This window comes from Pectinophora gossypiella, chromosome 17 (genome assembly GCF_024362695.1).
Source record: "Pectinophora gossypiella chromosome 17, ilPecGoss1.1, whole genome shotgun sequence".
Lineage (NCBI taxonomy): Eukaryota > Metazoa > Arthropoda > Insecta > Lepidoptera > Gelechiidae > Pectinophora > Pectinophora gossypiella.
Window position 1 is genome coordinate 8,595,232 of NC_065420.1, and position 17,746 is coordinate 8,612,977.

General features: G+C 35.3%; 1 protein-coding gene across 3 annotated transcripts in view; it reads right to left on the bottom strand.

Moving 5' to 3' along the window:
• The window catches only part of LOC126374256 (uncharacterized), a 61,974-nt gene that overhangs the window by 15,533 nt on the left and 28,695 nt on the right, over positions 1 to 17,746 (bottom strand). Inside the window, exon 1 of one of the 3 annotated variants that reach the window (XM_050020772.1) lies at positions 14,307 to 14,512. The exons of the other annotated variants lie outside the window; for them this stretch is intronic. The gene's annotated coding sequence lies outside the window, so the exon portion shown is untranslated. Of the gene's footprint in view, positions 1 to 14,306; positions 14,513 to 17,746 lie in introns of those variants that run through there. 3 annotated transcript variants of the gene reach the window in all.

The following is a 17,746-nucleotide window of genomic DNA, read 5'->3' on the forward strand; positions in this document are numbered from 1 at the left end:
GCCACGCTCTTGTAGGTGCAGCATTTTCCTTGCTACTTGTTTAGGGAAAAATAGGGCAGTGGTTTCCCTTTTGCCTTCCGCCCCGCAGTACTCTGTCTGATGCGAGTGGGATTGCACCCAGAGTAGTCTATTACAAAGCCATACTAGGACTCCTGTCCTCCGCGTCTGAATAGTACTGACAGTTAAGGGAAATAAATGGTAATTTATGAATAAGGTCAAAGTTTAATATGACCTCAACGTTATTTATATTATTATATCTTCAAAGGGTGAAAGGTAGTAAGTGGGAGATAAACGGTTTGACTCATAACCTACAATACTTTATGAGCTCTTAATCTTTGAGACATGTTTACCTGTCTTACTGTGTTAGTACACATAGAGATCGATGGTCCATCATTAATTTGATGAGTACTCTTTTAGTAACGTAACTTTTATACATTTATAATAGATATATATAATAATAATATAATAATATATTATTTTAGGAGGACACTTGTCGACGATTCGTTCACCACTTATTTTTTACTAGTAACACTATTTATTATTTACGAATTTTAATCAAGAAAAAATTAATAATGAGTCCGATATTTTATTGCGTTTTTCTATGACGTCATAGTGTGTTATCATACAAAATCCATTGTAGTGTTTTGACGTTTAGTAAAAAGTGACTGAATTGACTGGTTCAAAACTAGCCCATTATAATTTTAACAAGTTACGTTACTATATACCTACATTTATTAACGTACATTTTGGTGTCCATAAGAACTTAATTGGCGGGACGGCAGGTATCTAGAGCTACTTATACGTCGGTGAACATTGTTACCGTCGAAAGATTTTTATGGGTACTTACTTACATTAAGTACTTACATTAAAAACAAAATAATACAATATAATTAACATTACATATAGGCCGTGAGAATGCACCAATAAGTGATTAAGTCATTGTTTAACATAGTATTGAGTGCAATTGAGATTCCCTTTATAAGACTACTAATTCAGGGTATCCTGCATTATAAGAGTATTGTAAGCCCGTTGCTTTAACTTAATGACCAGTTGCAATCCGTACAAGTAATATACACGCGCAAAGCGGAAACGTGAGCTCTTCAAATTGTAGCGCCTCAATCATTATTACTTCCACGCATGCTGTTAATTATATATACAACCAGTGTATCGAACACAGTTGGGCATTAAGTAATTCGAATCAAAAACACAATGAGATGAAGATAGTGAGATAGCTAAGGAAAAAACAAAAGGGCATTAAGAAAATGGGACCGACGATATAGTTAGAGAAGTGAGAATGCATAGCAACAGAATTGGAACTTAAGCTCATGTTATGTAAGGGTTATTCAGAGTTTCCTCACAGCTATCAAGATAGATGCATTGCTAGCGATGTTACCGTCATTGTAAAGTCCTGTTTAACGTGATGAGCTAATTATGTACGCGATGAGCTCGCAACCTGTCACTTTACAGATTACGGATCTTTCCATCGTATTCCAGGTGTCTACTTACAATTTCAAGTTACCTACTCATTTAGTTTGTTGCAAAAACATAAACAAAGTTGAGAATTATCGTAAAATGATGTATGAGAATGATAAATTTTATATTTTTTAGTGTGACAACACTTTTGTCTCTTCCCTTCGTTCTTGCTCTCCATTCAACTCATAGAGATAGGAAATTATATGGAGGCGCCCTGTTCTACTATATAAACATCATCTTATACAAATATGAGTAGTTTATGAAACAGGTCGTCAATAATCGTTTTGTCTCTTTTTTACTCGTACAAAATTTCATTTGGTAAAAGAGATAAATATATATTTGTTATTTCTAGTTATGGCAACATTTTGTGATGACGTCACAACAGCTGTAGGTGCGTGCCATTTTTCGCCATTTTATGCGCTGTGTTTTGTGGTACTTCTGCTGTCAAGTAGCTGTTTATGAGATCGTATTTTGTGTTTTGCGGATAAATTACGAGGATTTCATGTGCTAAATCGAAGTTGAAGTTGAAAAAAGTGTTATTCAACATGTCCGTGTATTGTATTGTACAGTGTGGTGCCAGAAAGGACAGAAATCAACCGTATTTGTCACTTCATAGGTTAGTACCCCGTATTCATTGAATAATACAAACAATCCTATAGATTTTGATGTTACAACGCATCTGAGCCATAAATTTGTATTAAACCTTTATATATTTTGAGTAATTGTCATACTACAAACCGTATTTTTCTTTGTTTTCCAATATCTTTATTCGTCATAGTCAAATTAGTGTTGCGCCAATAATACTGGCTAAGAATACTAGTTATTATTTTTACGTTAACAGGTTTCCATGAAATAAAAGCTTGAGAAGACGATGGTTAGAGAGAGGCTGTTGGTGTTTAAATTTATATTTAAATTTCAGCCTAGCTTGCATCATCTCACTACTGGCTAGATAGATAACATATTTGTATCATGTTATCACAACATGTTTATACTATCTATCATTCAACTACATATTATTATGTACTTAATATACTTAGTCTGTAACTATTATATGTCGAAACAATTATGAGTTGTACAAATTTTATATAAATAAATGAATGTTATCTTTCATTTCAGGCCATCTTTCAATCCAAAATTGTCGACTGGATTTACTGAAACAGGTGATATTGGAAAACTAATCCACAGCTGCAACGTCGTCTGTGCTGCCATTGCCCGTACGTCTGTCTCATAAGTCAGTACATGAAAAGGTATTTATCAAATAATTTTATATTTTTAACATGATATAGTATAATTCAACCAGGTACACAATGCACTTAAATCAGATATATTTTAGTACATACACTGTTTTAACATTATTATTAAACTTTATTTCAGTCTGTTCAAGAAGACGCGATGAAAAAATTAAAAGATAGCCAATTTGAAGAATATTATGGAAGATCTGCAGAATAAAAATCAAATAATAAAGGGCAAAGTGTATTGATGGAAGAATTGGCAGGACCGCAAGACTTTTTGAAAAGGCAGGTAAACAAATTTCAAGGTTTACCTTTGCCATAGAAGTATTCCCAAGAAATAAGAAAGTTTGCTTTAACTTTACATTTTCTTTCTCCGAAAGCGTATAATAATTATATATGCAATGTGACAGGGTATCACAAAGACAATTTCTAAACAAATTGACACTGTTTAGATTTGTATTTATTGTAAATATAATGTAGTTACATAATAAATAATGTGTGAAATTAATACTTACTAATAAACAGATTTACGTTATAATTTATGTTTCATTATACACTCCAGGTGGATTCGAATTGTGCGCAATAAAGAATGTAATCAATGTTATAGAGTTGTTAAGGAAACTACTTAGATAAATCTTGACTAAACCCTTTACAAATACAAATATACTTTATTGCACACAACATACCAAAAAGAACAAGTTTTACACAAAACATACACGAAAAATTTGCGAAAAATACAGTACACCACCTAATTACCCTTTACCTTCCCTTTCTGTTCTCTTATGAATACTTATTATTATAATGCTATACCTATTATTGGTCAGCAAAAATTTAGTATCGATCGCCATCGACTCGCAAAGAAGAAGATGCTATACCTAGTAGGTACGAGTATGGTAATCCTAGTATTGAAACAGCTTGCAGCCCTAGTAAAGGCCGCCATTTTATGCGACGAAGTGGCACGTTTTTTTTGTAGGTATTTCCAGTCCATACTCTTATATGTCTATGATTCAACTACTGTAATGTGAACATGTTGGGGTTGCCAACAATAACAAACGTAACTCCTGGTATTCAATTTGATAAAAAAATATCTGTAACAACACTACGGTACATACTAAGTCGTAATCGATTATGTTCCCCGACAGATAAACATCAATTATACCGCAGAAAGAGTTATCAAAAACTCAGCAGTGGGATTTCGAACCGTCATTACACAGATTATTAGGTATTTTTAAACTAATCTTATTCGAGGTCAAAGGCCAGTACGATAATCAATTACAGCTGGCCGGTCCGTTAGAGTGTAGAGCACGAGTCATAGACAACTTTCATATCGTTAAGCTATGGGTATACTGCCTTTCGACACTGTATGAAAGTTTAATAAATTTACTCTGTAAAAAGTAAAATGTTTTATGGGCTCCATTATTACCGAGGTAGAGCAGATGCGAAGTATATTCTAGCACGCAGTTCTTTTTGGATCAATAGAGAACTTAATATTCAATTTATTCTTTTCCGTCGCGTAACTTCCTTGTCACGTTGATACATACCTACTAGGCGCTATTTTATTATTCTTTTTGTATTTCGGTCAAATAAATTTCAAATCTAATAATGAATAGGAACAGAGATCAATTTCGCGACATAAATGTGAAGAATCAAACTCAGTTATAACTACGTCATCACTACTTTTAACAGAAATTCGCGAAAATATGCGAAAACAAAATCTTAATATGCGTCTTTATCAAAATTTCCAATGTATACCACTTTACAAGTTTTCAACGAGCAGTCAAAACGTCCGAGTAAAAGGGCCATTGAATATGTAAATGTTCGTCAGATAACTCATTTATTTCACATCTACAACTTCTTGAGAAGCAACATATATTTATCATTTGTGACTGTGCTTCTTTTCAACGTACGGTTCCATTAGTCTTATACTACGTTAATGGTTTATTGAATGTATTATAAACGTCATGGACGGGAAGAGAGGAAGGGGAAGATCAAGAAGAGCTTACATGGAACAAATTAAAGAGAAGGTGAACGTCGTTTCTCATAAAGACGTTAAGAATTGTCCTTTGATATACAAAAATGGAAAATACAAAACTGACAAGAGCGTGACTCTTAAATTAATGAATGAAAGCAAGAGTTTGATTTTTATCTAAGCGACTTGTGGCTGGTGGCACATGAAAGCCTGAAAGGACGTAAGTTACCGAGAATAAAATAAACATTAAATTTAATAGAATTTATTCGGTTAAACACTATCAGGGTTGACCTTTACTCACTTAAAGCAGTTTATAGGTTTAATTCAAATTAAATTTAATTTATCTTTAATAAAAGTTACTTATCTACTTATTCCCAGATTTATATGACAAGCAATAAAATTAAAGTCACCTATGACAATAAAACAGGTAGGTAAATGTCACGCATTATTATTCAATGTAATTCAAACATGCGGTGAAAGCCAATAAATAGTTCTCATCATTTTAAGTGAATCGAAATTGGCGAGGTCAAAGAATAATTTTAATATTAACTAAAACATACTCTCATCGGTACTGAGATGCATATAAATAATCGTTTGTAATATATTCAGCTAGATAGTTTTAAAAATTGATGAATATTTAGTGAGAGGTAAGAAATCAGGCAACACTAGATACTAGGAGGGGGACCATCGTTGTTTCTTTTCTATATACGACCTTGCAAATAAAGCTGGTGTAACGTTTTAAACTGAGCATAAACTAAGAATAAGCAAAATGTCTACAAATAAACTCGGAATAACTTAAACCTAGCATATCATTGGCTGACTGCACTTAACCAACCCGCACCCTAGTAGGTATACCCGTGGTAGCTATAACCTAAAACTGATTGACATTGACATAATATATGTGAACTTTATCTATAAATTACGAATTTCTTTACCGTGTAACTTTCTGTATACCACTACTAAATTGTGATTCTTATCATATCAAAAAATTATATCTACAAACTGAGAGATCATTTTTGACCAGAACTCAAGTGTTTAATAAACCTTTTTGTTTAGTTCTACTAGATCTTATCATCATCCCCAGAACATTCTGGAATGTTCTAAATGTATATACAGATGGAATGATCGGGATTCAAATGAATTATTGGAATAGAAAACAGCACATCCATCGTCCTTACACAGTTACATAATTAGGAGGTACATACCTACCTAATTGTTTTGATTCAAATGCGGAAACCAATAGTGTTACATACTTTTCTCAATACATGATTTAATATTTCTTTAATATTATACAACGTGTCATTATATAGTATTCAGTGTTATAGGTTAACGACTGATTTTGCGAAATCGTTTTAATTTTATGATTTAATAATTGCGTTAAATATTTTTAGATGACGTTAAATTTTGCAAAACCTCATTAGTAAACAGTTGTGCAAAAGATGAACAAGTTAAACTACTATCTGAAATAAGTTAGTTACATGATAACGAATACTGAGGAGGATGATTCAGCTCATGGTTCTGAGTCAAGTGGAACTTTCCGTCGGAAAATTCATAGTGCTTTTTTTAAATTATTTCCAGTTCCATATTTTTGTGACGGAAAATTCCGTTTGATATCAAATCAGATACATGGTCTGAATTACTCAAAGTTTTCGTTATGATGTCACTATCACTCTGTATAATAAGTCATGACATAAATTATCTTTTAGGGAACTAGATTAAACAAGTCCAAACAAACTATCTGCATTCGTTAGTGGAATGAGAAACACTGACTGACTGTGTGTTTCGGTGTTAAACAATTTTAGAGTCAATTAAAATATACCTCAAAGCAGAATATCATTTTAAATTCCCTATGATTCGATTCCCTGTTCTGTAGACTACACAATACCCTCCTTACATTCCGTAGTCGGCTAAACACAGTGTTACTGAACTTTTATGCTAATGTAACATTGTGTAATGGTTTATGAAACGGTTGTACAAGCATTTGGAGCGTTACAGCTGTCGAATAAGTGACGAACTGGCGACCTGTTGCTCGGCTACCGGCGATTACATCTTCACGCAATTGCTGTAAAAACTTGTTCTTTCGTAGATAACGACGCTGCGTTCTATCGTGTACTAGGGCTGCATAACTGTATCCGTAGTTTCTTTTATATTTTTATTTTTATGTATGTTGTTTTTACGGCCACTTTGGACGCGTTTTCGTACGAACACGCAGGAACAATCGCAATCGCTTGTTGTCACAGACAAGTGTTCGTTTACGTACGAAGCAAATTCATACTAGAACTCGTCACAAGTTATCCCCCTAGAGTTATCCCGTTTAGCGTTTCTCATAGGGTTCGCTTACCTAACCTGAAGATTTAACAGATTCGTTATTTTACAGAAGCGACTTCCTGTCTGACCTTCCAACCCGAGAAAGGAAAACCAGCCTTCGAAAATGCATTTCTCGGGAATGTGGATTTCCTCACGATGTTTTCCTTCACCGCTGAGCACGTGACAATCATTTATGATCCAAACATGAAATCGAAAACAATTTCGGCAATCATTGGTTTAGGCCTCTGCTGGATTCGAACCTGCGACCTCAAAGTGAGACTCCTCAACAAATCGTCACAAGTGCGGCTCCTATATTATTATCCTTTTTTTTACATTAATATCCTGCTACTAACTTATTCTTCTCTGATACTGTTCTAAACCCTGAGTGTGAAAGTAGCACGATCGTAGCTTATGAACTAGCCTTGATAATGCTTAATCCGCAGCCTAGTGATGCTTGTCCATTGGAAACGATATTAGAAGTTGAGCAATGGATGGTTTATTCAGTGGATGAATGTCCGTGCGCGATATTAATTTGTAGTGGGTAGGTAGGTAAGTAATCTTTTTGTATATTTTCTTGTTATGAAATAGTTTTGTGTTATCCTGTGTACAATACACTATTAAATAGGTATATAAACGTACTCAAATCATAGTGAAACATTTTGGGAAAAATCTCGGACTTGAACCAACTCATCTCAACAGCTCTTGTAAAGCCAGGATGAATGTGTTAACCATTACACCACCGGGTCCTCCTGTCCATGCGAAATCCTTTCGATCTATGTCCGTCCGACAGTTACGTATCATAAATATTTTCGATTTAAATTTTATCTTTGTGGGTTTCCCTAAACACGGGTAAGTGCCATAAAAACAAAGTATGTATTTTAAAAGCACAAGTGTGAATCTTGTTAAAGAAACGGAGCAACAAGCAGCAACCCAGTCCAATAATGTTAAAAGAAAATGCGAGAGTAAGTTACGACAAGTTTTTTTATAAGTAGACTACAGCTATGCGATACTCTAAAAGCAACTCCTTCGCTACCCATTCGTCGACGAACCGTCAACAGCCTTGTCTGTGTCTTCAAAGAACTGTCAAAGTAGTAAGTATTAGTGGCGATTCCATACGCCGCATATACTCGTATATATTTATGCCGGATTACAAAAGGTACTTTGAAGAATCACACTGCAGGTGTATGGACAAAACTTTCAAAAACAAATTAAAAAAGAGTTCCGGTCGACTGCATGCATAATTAAACGACTTGGTTTCAAAAATCTCGGAAATTTTAAGTGTGTCAATTATAAATTCGGTGATATATCGATCTACACTGCATGTGAGTGTAAATATGAATCTGTGCTGATATTAGCATCCCACTAATGTGTTTCAATTTCTATTTGCATACGTTTTCTTAATGTTCACGCGGAGAGTAATAAATTTGACAATAATAATGCTCATGTTTCAATATGAAGTTGGTATGTGCTTGATTTGTGCAGTGATCCAACTTACAACCATTTCTGATGGTTAAAGATACCCAAGAAATACTCTGCAATTACATTTAACAACAGCTCATCGCGAATATAAGTACGTAAAACCTTTATATTAAACTCATGTCTATCCCCTTGATGAACTTTTATGCAACATAGATACACCCTACCTGGGGTATTTCACGGGCACATAATTTAAAATAAGCTGCAAATTCATTAAAATGGCACTATAATATTTCATTAGTCATCAAAAGAATGAACTTTATGTAAAATACGTACTCGTACACTACATATATAGCTGCTTAAATACTATTATAATATCTAGCTACCTATAGAGAGCTATGGCTCTCTATAGGTAGCTATATTTACGGATATCTTTATTTAGATTCATAATGCTAAACAATACTGTCACCACAAGGCCGTTCATCCTACTAAATTGGTAATAACCATCCTGTTATGAGACTCTTATGATCATTTTAGTAACACCATATCGGTTCGAATAAATTCCAATGTAGAGTCGTAGAAAGATATAAGTCTTTTGAATAATTACCTTGGCTATCGTTACCTGTGACTTTGGTTATAGCGGTATTAATAATTCAAATTAAGTTGACATACTTAGTTTTAAAGTGACAAAACGTATTTTAATATTATGGTAGAAAGCAACATAATTTACATTCGTTCTAGTTCACCAATACGTTCAGTGAAGATTTTATTGTCATTTATGGGTTGAAATATTGAAAAGTGTTAAATTAATTTTTAAATGCTTAGAATGCGCCCTCTTTGTGATTGAAGGTATTCATTGAGTAACGTCTACGCTGTACTAGGTGCGTATACGGGCGAATATTTTAATGACCCTAGAGAACCTATTTACATTAATTTCTTTCGAAAATTAAGTTGTTTGCTCACATAGATAATACGTAATTAATCACACAATGTGTTGCATCCACATTAATTATCGTAGCTATCTCAAACGCCATAAAGTTGGACGGCATACAGTACTGCTCGGTCGCGCTTTAGAAAAATCATTACACCTAATTAATAACACAATTTAACGAGATTATGATCCCATACGATTTGTATGTATATACGTCTTCTTCTATCGTGTGGGTTGCGAGGTGGATTGCCAACCTTATCAACCCTGGTGTCAGGGTTATTATCGAGCCGCCAAAGGCCCCTGATATGGCTCGTGTAACGACTACGAACTTATATGTATATATCTATACGTGTGTATGTGACACGCGCTGTATGTAAAGACTGCTAATATAAAAACCATTACATACACACACATCACGAGTTCATGACACGTATTCCTAGCTCTGATACTTAAGTGCTTTTCTAACTAAGATATTAAGTCTATGCTTTAGGCTAGAACTTACGGCATTATCTTCATCCTATTCGGGTATACTTACTATTTCCCTTGGGAATGGACTATACAAGATAGCATAAAGTATTACGGGACAAACAATAATCAATATCGTTCCTGATAAAGTAAATAACAGCTTAACGTTAGCTTCACGTCTTAGACTCGAAGTTAATAAGCAATAATAAGTCACACTAAGGAATCCATATATAAGTGGACACAGCCTTACCTATAATGCAGGTTATCAGCCCAATATTCACGTCGTAGATTGTCCATCAGTTTAGTGTGGACATACACTCTAAAAACCATGGGGGTAAAAATGGCCACATCGAAGAAATTCATCTAAGAAAGCAGTATTGCAATCTGGCGTTTGCGCATATAAAAAAAAAAAAAAAAAGCGCGCAATGAAAACAAATGTCAAAAAGCATTTTAATAGTTTTTTCTTAGATGAATTGCTGTTATTTAACGATATTGATTATTGTTTGTCCCGTAATACTTTAAGTTATCTTGTATCGTCCATTCCCAAGGGAAATAGTAAGTATACCCGAATAGGATGTAGATAATGCCATAAGTTCTAGCCTAAAGCATAGACTTAATATCTTAGTTAGAAAAGCACTACAGTATCAGCCCCCCCCCCCCCCCCCCTTCTAGGACACCATGTAAGGTAGCGTTTCACAACTGCAAAGATTTTGATTGTGACGCGGTTGTACCACCATGATATCCTGATAAGGTCCTTAACAGACTTTTACGGCAGGCCTAAGATGTTATAAGGTTTTTTATTCCTAGCCTAGCGAAGAAGAAATATTCGTTTTATGATCGATAAAAATAGTTACGACAGCTTTTATCAACTAAGCATCAGTATAAAATAAAACTGTAAATAAAACTTGTAAAGAAATAGCGTTACCGTCAAAATTATTATAGAAACCGCAAGAACTGGTCAAGTGGAATGATAATTTTATTTCCCCATTGAAAGTTTGTTAGCTTTATTATTTGTGATTGAATCGGATAATTTCATCAATCGATTTGTCCGACAACTTATAATATATCAATTACAAACACAGCGGTCTGTAGTCACAGCTTTTATAATACGTACGTAGATTTAGTATCGTTGGCCATAACGTTGTATTGTGGTTTTGAATGAAGTTTATAATTATATAAATTATTGTAGGCATTACAAAAAAAAAATAATTCAATGTTGATTACATTTATTGAAGAACACTTATTGAAACGTTGATCTTTATTTTTTGACGTGCCTTATTTGCAGCAGTGCCTTATTTTACGCGTTGATTTGCAGCAGATGGCATTAACTACTTGGCCGGACAAATGGGAAGCGCTGAAGGCTTTCACCCGGTACAACGTTTAAGACGACAGGCCTAAGGGTTAGGCGCGAACCTCGGCTCAAGGTGTCGTCTAAGAGGAAAAATATTTGAAAGAATTAATCGACCCTAGAGGGCCGATAGCGATAAGCGCTGATTAAGGGAAAAACGTTGATCACTGCTTAGATATTTGTACTTGTATATGTAAGAAACATTTAGGCCTTAAAAGGAGTTTTCTTAACCTGTTCATAATTAAATAGCGCAACAAACACTTACCAATGAATTGGGTTATCAACTTTAAAACTGAATTTCACTATAAAATGCAGTCTGGGTAATATAACAACGTTAACAATTTGAAACTTGCTTATAGACTAATTTTGTACGCTAGGCACGTATTCGCGGTAATCTTTCCATTAAGTTATCGTCGCGCCATCACGCAGCGGCTATAGGGAACAAATAACTGATAGGTGAGAATATGATGACAAAAACATGATAATAGAATTATGGTGGCAAGTCTGTAGTTTATTGCGCAAAAACGATCTATCCCCTTTCCCAAGAGTAGAGATGTCACTGTCATGTAACCGGTTAATTGTATTATATCGAACATGAAGCTAATACAATAGTGTATGACGAATTGATGATTGATAAACGTTAAAACATTCCGAGTTTTGCGAAAATGTTTAACAGCCTCCGTGGTGTAGTGGTTAGACCGTTAGGCTTACGATCTGGAGGTCCGAATTCGATTCCCGATGGGGACATTGTCGAAATCACTTTGTGAGACTGTCCTTTGTTTGGTAAGGACTTTTCAGGCTTGAATCACCTGATTGTTCTAAAAAGTAAGATGATTCCGTGCTTCGGAGGGCACGTTATGCCGTTGGTCCCGGCTATTAGCCGTAAAAACACCTCCACCAACCCGCATTGGAGCAGCGTGGTGGAGTATGCTCCATACCCCCTCCGGTTGAGAGGGGTGGCCTGTGTCCAGCAGTGGGACGTATATAGGCTGTTTATGTTGTTGTATGTAAGTAGATTTTAAACCTGTTTTCAGTTTTGTCATACGATTTTTTAAATTATGATTTTGAGTAAGGTTAGCTGAAGCTTAGCATGGACTAAAGGAATTGATAACGTTGATATTCTGTTATTCGTTAAAAAACTATAAAGCTAAATAGCCTTTCCCAAATGTACCGAGGCTCAAAAAATACCCACGGTCTGGCCCGCGCATCTCGCTTGCCCACTTGCTGAACGAATTTTATCAGAATAAAAGCTTACGAACTTACAAACGATTTACTTAAGCTTTTCTATAACTGCACATCTCTAGTAAGCAGATAATCGCTATCAATTATGAGTCAATCACAGTGTGAGGGGATTGAGCATTTATTCAATGGGTAATCATTACTAGTGAATATAAACGGTGATTCACTGATAAAGCTCTTTTTAAGTTATAGCCGGGCTACCGCTGCATAAGTTATTAAAAATAAGTTCGTTCATTAAAATACATGCAATATTTTTATTGTTTCTCATGCCTACTGTTTAGTTAACATTAGGTATATTTTTATTCACATAGTTTTTTGTTTCATCATAATAACAAGAAAAACAATTACTATTATTTCCAGGATTTCCAGACTTGTGATGCTAAACGTATGTTCGTTACAACTAGCAATATAATGTATTTTGACCGGGGGTTATACATATAAAACAGCCGCGCTATGTTTGCTACGTACTTAATGGTGGAAATAATCATGACAAAAATAGACTGGAATTCTAATTATAGATATATAGAACATTATATTAAATCTAAATATTTCTACAATTGAAAATTAATAACTATTAGACACTACTATTATTACTATTATATACTATTATTGGGTACTATTCCCGGGAAAAGTAGGGAAAGACTAGCTTGCTGACATTAGAATAATTAAGTTATCATCATCATCAGCCGTATGACGCCCACTGCTGGGCATAGGCCTCCGCCAAGGATCTCCACGACGATCGGTCCTGCGCTGCCCGCATCCAGCGGCTTCCCGCGACCTTCACCAGATCGTCGGTCCACCTTGTAGCGGGCCTACCCACTGAGCGTCGTCCGACACGTGGTCGCCACTCCAGAACCTTTCCGCCCCATCGGCCATCGGTTCTCCTCGCTATGTGTCCTGCCCACTGCCACTTCAGCTTTGCAATTCTTCGAGCTATGTCGGTGACTTTAGTTCTCCTGCGGATCTCCTCATTTCTGATTCGATCGAGCAGGGAAATACCGAGCATAGCTCTCTCCATTGCCCGCTGAGCGACACCGAGCCTCCTCACGAGACCCATAGTAAGCGGCCACGTCTCACTGCCGTAGGTCATCACTGGCAACACGCACTGGTCAAAGACTTTCGTCTTGAGACACTGAGGTATTTTGGACGAGAAGATATTCCGCAGCTTCCCGAACGCTGCCCATCCGAGTTGGATCCGACGAGAGATCTCTTCCGATCTACAATTAAGTTATAACTATACTTAACATTAGAAACGATAGAAAGAAAAGAAAATGGTGCTGATTCCAGTACAGTCACATGAGCAATATAATGTACCCACTTTAGGACTCTGTCGCACTAAGATATTTGATATTTAGTGAGACTTACAGTTCAATTTGTCAAAAAAGTTAATGTGACATGGTACCAAAGTGTATACATAATTATTGATGCTCGTGACCGTATACACCATCAAATTTTGTTTTAAGTTATAGCTGTCATCTTATCCGCCGAAAAAGAAAGGGATCATTTATTCTCATGTATATAAGTAATGGAACCTAGTTTAATTAATTAAACTAATAATTAAACCTAATAATAGAACAACATATTGAAGTAGTTATATCCTTTCTGGCATGTGTTGCAGTAATAGCATGACTGTATAGTTTATTGTTCGATTAAGATTTTAAATAAAACCAACTTGAGAGAAAATATGATATAATATTGCCTTATACTATACTATTGTTATTATCTTACAAAAAAGTAGAAATATAAAATTCATAAATACCTACATAAAGTCAGTCTTTAATCGAAACCGGAACCTATTTGAAACTTCGAGTTGAAACTACTTAATGCATGTAAAGATGATAAATTGGATAATTAAAACGAAACTGCAGATCCCTTAATAACTGCTGAACTAAATTACATAAAACTGAAAATATCTAATGTACTCACCGCAATAACAGCAAGCACCGAGTCCATTTACATTTTGACAACAGCTTCACAACAACAAAACAATCCAGTAAAGGGTTCAAGAGAATCCAGTGAAACAATCCCTTGATTCGTTATCAGCGTTATCAGAAACAAGTCACATAAACAAGACACTATCGTTGTTCGCGCGCGGCGATCTAAGCGAAGTTGGCTGCGCGTGCGCCGCGCTCGCGTCAGCTGGCGACCGATCTACAAATGTGCTATACCACAACCTAGCTTACCGCTCGTAAACCGCCCTCGATGCCATATTGCCCGATACCGCGATAACAAGGTCAAAGAATTAAAATATTCAAAAGTGGGGTTAATCAGGTTAACTGTATTTTCGAACTATTCGATTTAGGCTGTCACTTTCTACTATTTTTAATATGAAGCGAAGGTTGCGGTAAGTACTTAGTATAATACGGTGTAGCATTTTGTTAGGCGGCGCCCATAAACACAAGGCCGGTTTTGTTATGAAAAACATAGTTGGTGAAAATATTATCTTTACTAAGTTGTGCCCGCGGCTTCGCTCGCGTTAAATTCAGGGTAACACGGTTCAAAAATAAGACAGGTAGTTTTCGTTGGTAACAAGGAGTCTGTGTACCAATTTTTACCTTCCTACCATGAAACTGTAAAATTTCACCACTTGGGGGCAGATTTCCAAAAAAAAAAATTAGGCTCAAATTTTTGTTAGTCACATTCTGTGACTAACAAAAAACAAAAACAAAAAAACGCGGGCTATTTAACCCGCGTACCAATTTTTAGCTTTCTACCAAGAAAATTGCGGTATGCTCCGTACAAACTTCCACCCCCCATTTTAGGGAAGTTGGGGGTTGTAAAGAGATAAAAAGTAGCCTATGTCGCTCTCCATCCCTTCAACTATCTCTAGTTGAAAAATCACGTCAATTCGTCGCTTCCTTTTGGCGTCAAAGACGGACAAACAAACAGACACACACACGTTCACATTTATAATAATATAATGGAATATGGATGACCAAGATCCCAGAGCATTGAATGTAGTCAGAGGGAAGATTTTTCAATGGATGTATACAGGGTGTTAGTGATATCGTAACGATAACTTTGAGGGATGATTCAGGCCATGATTCTTAGTTGATATCAAGTGGAATTTTCCGTCGCAAAAGTATGCAACGGAAAATAATAAAAAAAAACAGTGACATTTTTATGAATTTTTCGACAGGAAATTCCACTTGATATCAAATCAGAATCATGGTCTGAATCATCCCCCTGAGTAAACGTTACGGTGTCACTAACACCCATACCTACTTGTATGGCTACCGTATGTACTTGTACGGGGTGTAAGTGACATCGTAACGAATACTGAGAGGGATGATTCAGCTGATTACTCTGAGTTAATATTAAGTGGATTTTTTTATCGTAGAAGTATAAAAAAAAACAAAGTATGAATTTTGCGACGGAAAATTTCACTTGATATTAACTCAAAATTATGGCCTGAATCATCCCCCTGAGTATTCGTTACGATGTCACTGACACCCTGAATTGCAGAACGTAGCTGTTTGGTACCTTTAGCAACCATTCCATTAGGGATTTGGCAAGTCATAAACGTTTTTTACTTCTACATTTCAGTACGAGTGCATTGTTTTGTGAGATTTTTCGATATATACTTAGAATATGATATTCATAAAATGAATTACTTACTTATTTACGTATAAATCCTAATTTTATCTGCGTGATGTTAACCTGCATCCTGATAGTGTAAGGCAAGGGTTTAGTGATAACCAAGTAAATTGCATTGGTTTCAATTCATGATGGGATTATTTCAGCAAATGAACATTTTTAATTTGTCCGGTTATGACTTCGCAAGAAGCAGTCAGCGCTCTTAGTCCTGTCACTCTTTTTCGGATGTGACTCTATCGATTTGCCTCGGATAACATTCACTAACTAGGTATCTACTTATCCGAAAAAATGAGAAGCGCTGAGGACTCACAACCAGTAAGTCTTCATACTTTGATGTCCTGAACACTAACTTCTAAAATTATATTAATAATATAATTATTGAATTATCGATTTTAAAAATGTTCTTTGAATCTCAAAATTCAGTCTATACCTACCTAGTAAATACTAAGCATAGATAATACCGGCGCGTTACATCACGCATACTATTTATATATACGAACACAATGAAATCCGGTATAAAAACCTTTGTTTATATTACAGGATCATCATTGAATAGAGATGCTTAATAACACGGTACGGTACGGAAGTTCGTCTATTAATGAATACAGACAAACTTTCACTAAACATATTATATTTTCGATTAATAAAAGTGAGTTTCGTGGCTCATCACGATTTCTTCATGTAAATTTGTTATCGCGCATTTGGTATAATAACTAGGTAACGTATATTATTTGTAAGATATTAACGCCCATGTCAAAATTAAATAATAGTTTTGACCGATCGTTGTAGTTCCCACGTAAAAATACAATATTTCATAAGCGGATGCCAGAAAAAGAAAAGGTTTACGAAAAGTACACGAACTTTCGTTAAGACAAGTTTACGTCACAATTTTATAAAGCACGTCTACATCTTATACATATATCGTCAATAAATTATTAATTACGTAAGCGTTATAGGTGGTACTTAGAAAAAAATAAAAGAACATAATTTTAAAACTAAAGCATTTTAAAAATGGCGTTCTAGAACTCTATTCAGCTATGTGTTGTTTTACAGACAAAGGAGTTCTATTCTTAAATAATTGAAATTAATTTACATGGTCGTATACGAATTCTTATAATACAAGTAATTTAACCTGCTGGCCATTGATAAGCATAAGCAGGGTTGGGTTGTTCTGAATCAATGATGCTGCATAATGTGACAAGGTAAGTAAATAATGAGTCGGTAGAGGGGTCTACGCATTGTATTATAATAAATATGTCACACTAAACACGTTATTAAAGTTAAGCGCCTTATAGACCTACCTACACTTGAAATCACTACAGAACGGGGTTCTGGCATTTTTATATAATATCTCTTGTATCTATAACACAATTATTCTTAGCATGTCATGATATACAATATATATAGAAATTTTAAAGCATATGCATTCTAAAAAATAAGCCCGATGACCACTGCGTCTTTATAAGATCTAGGCTTTTTGTGACCATAGGCTTTCTTCTAAAATCCTTCACCAGGCCAATCCGCTTGATAAGATTGAAGGTCTTTTTGAGAGAGAGTTCCATGACATCCAGGGTGTTCATTATTATATGGCCCTCGATTTTCCGGCTCCTGCTGATGAGAGTATGAGAGCCCCACAGCTGCACAGCAGGTTTATTGGCACCCCATCTTTTAAGCTGAATCTGCACAAAGTAGACTCAGTTAGCTCCATATAGACGCGACAAATATTGTCAAAATAGAAAAGCCGAGTAAAGAATGCCACAAACAAAACT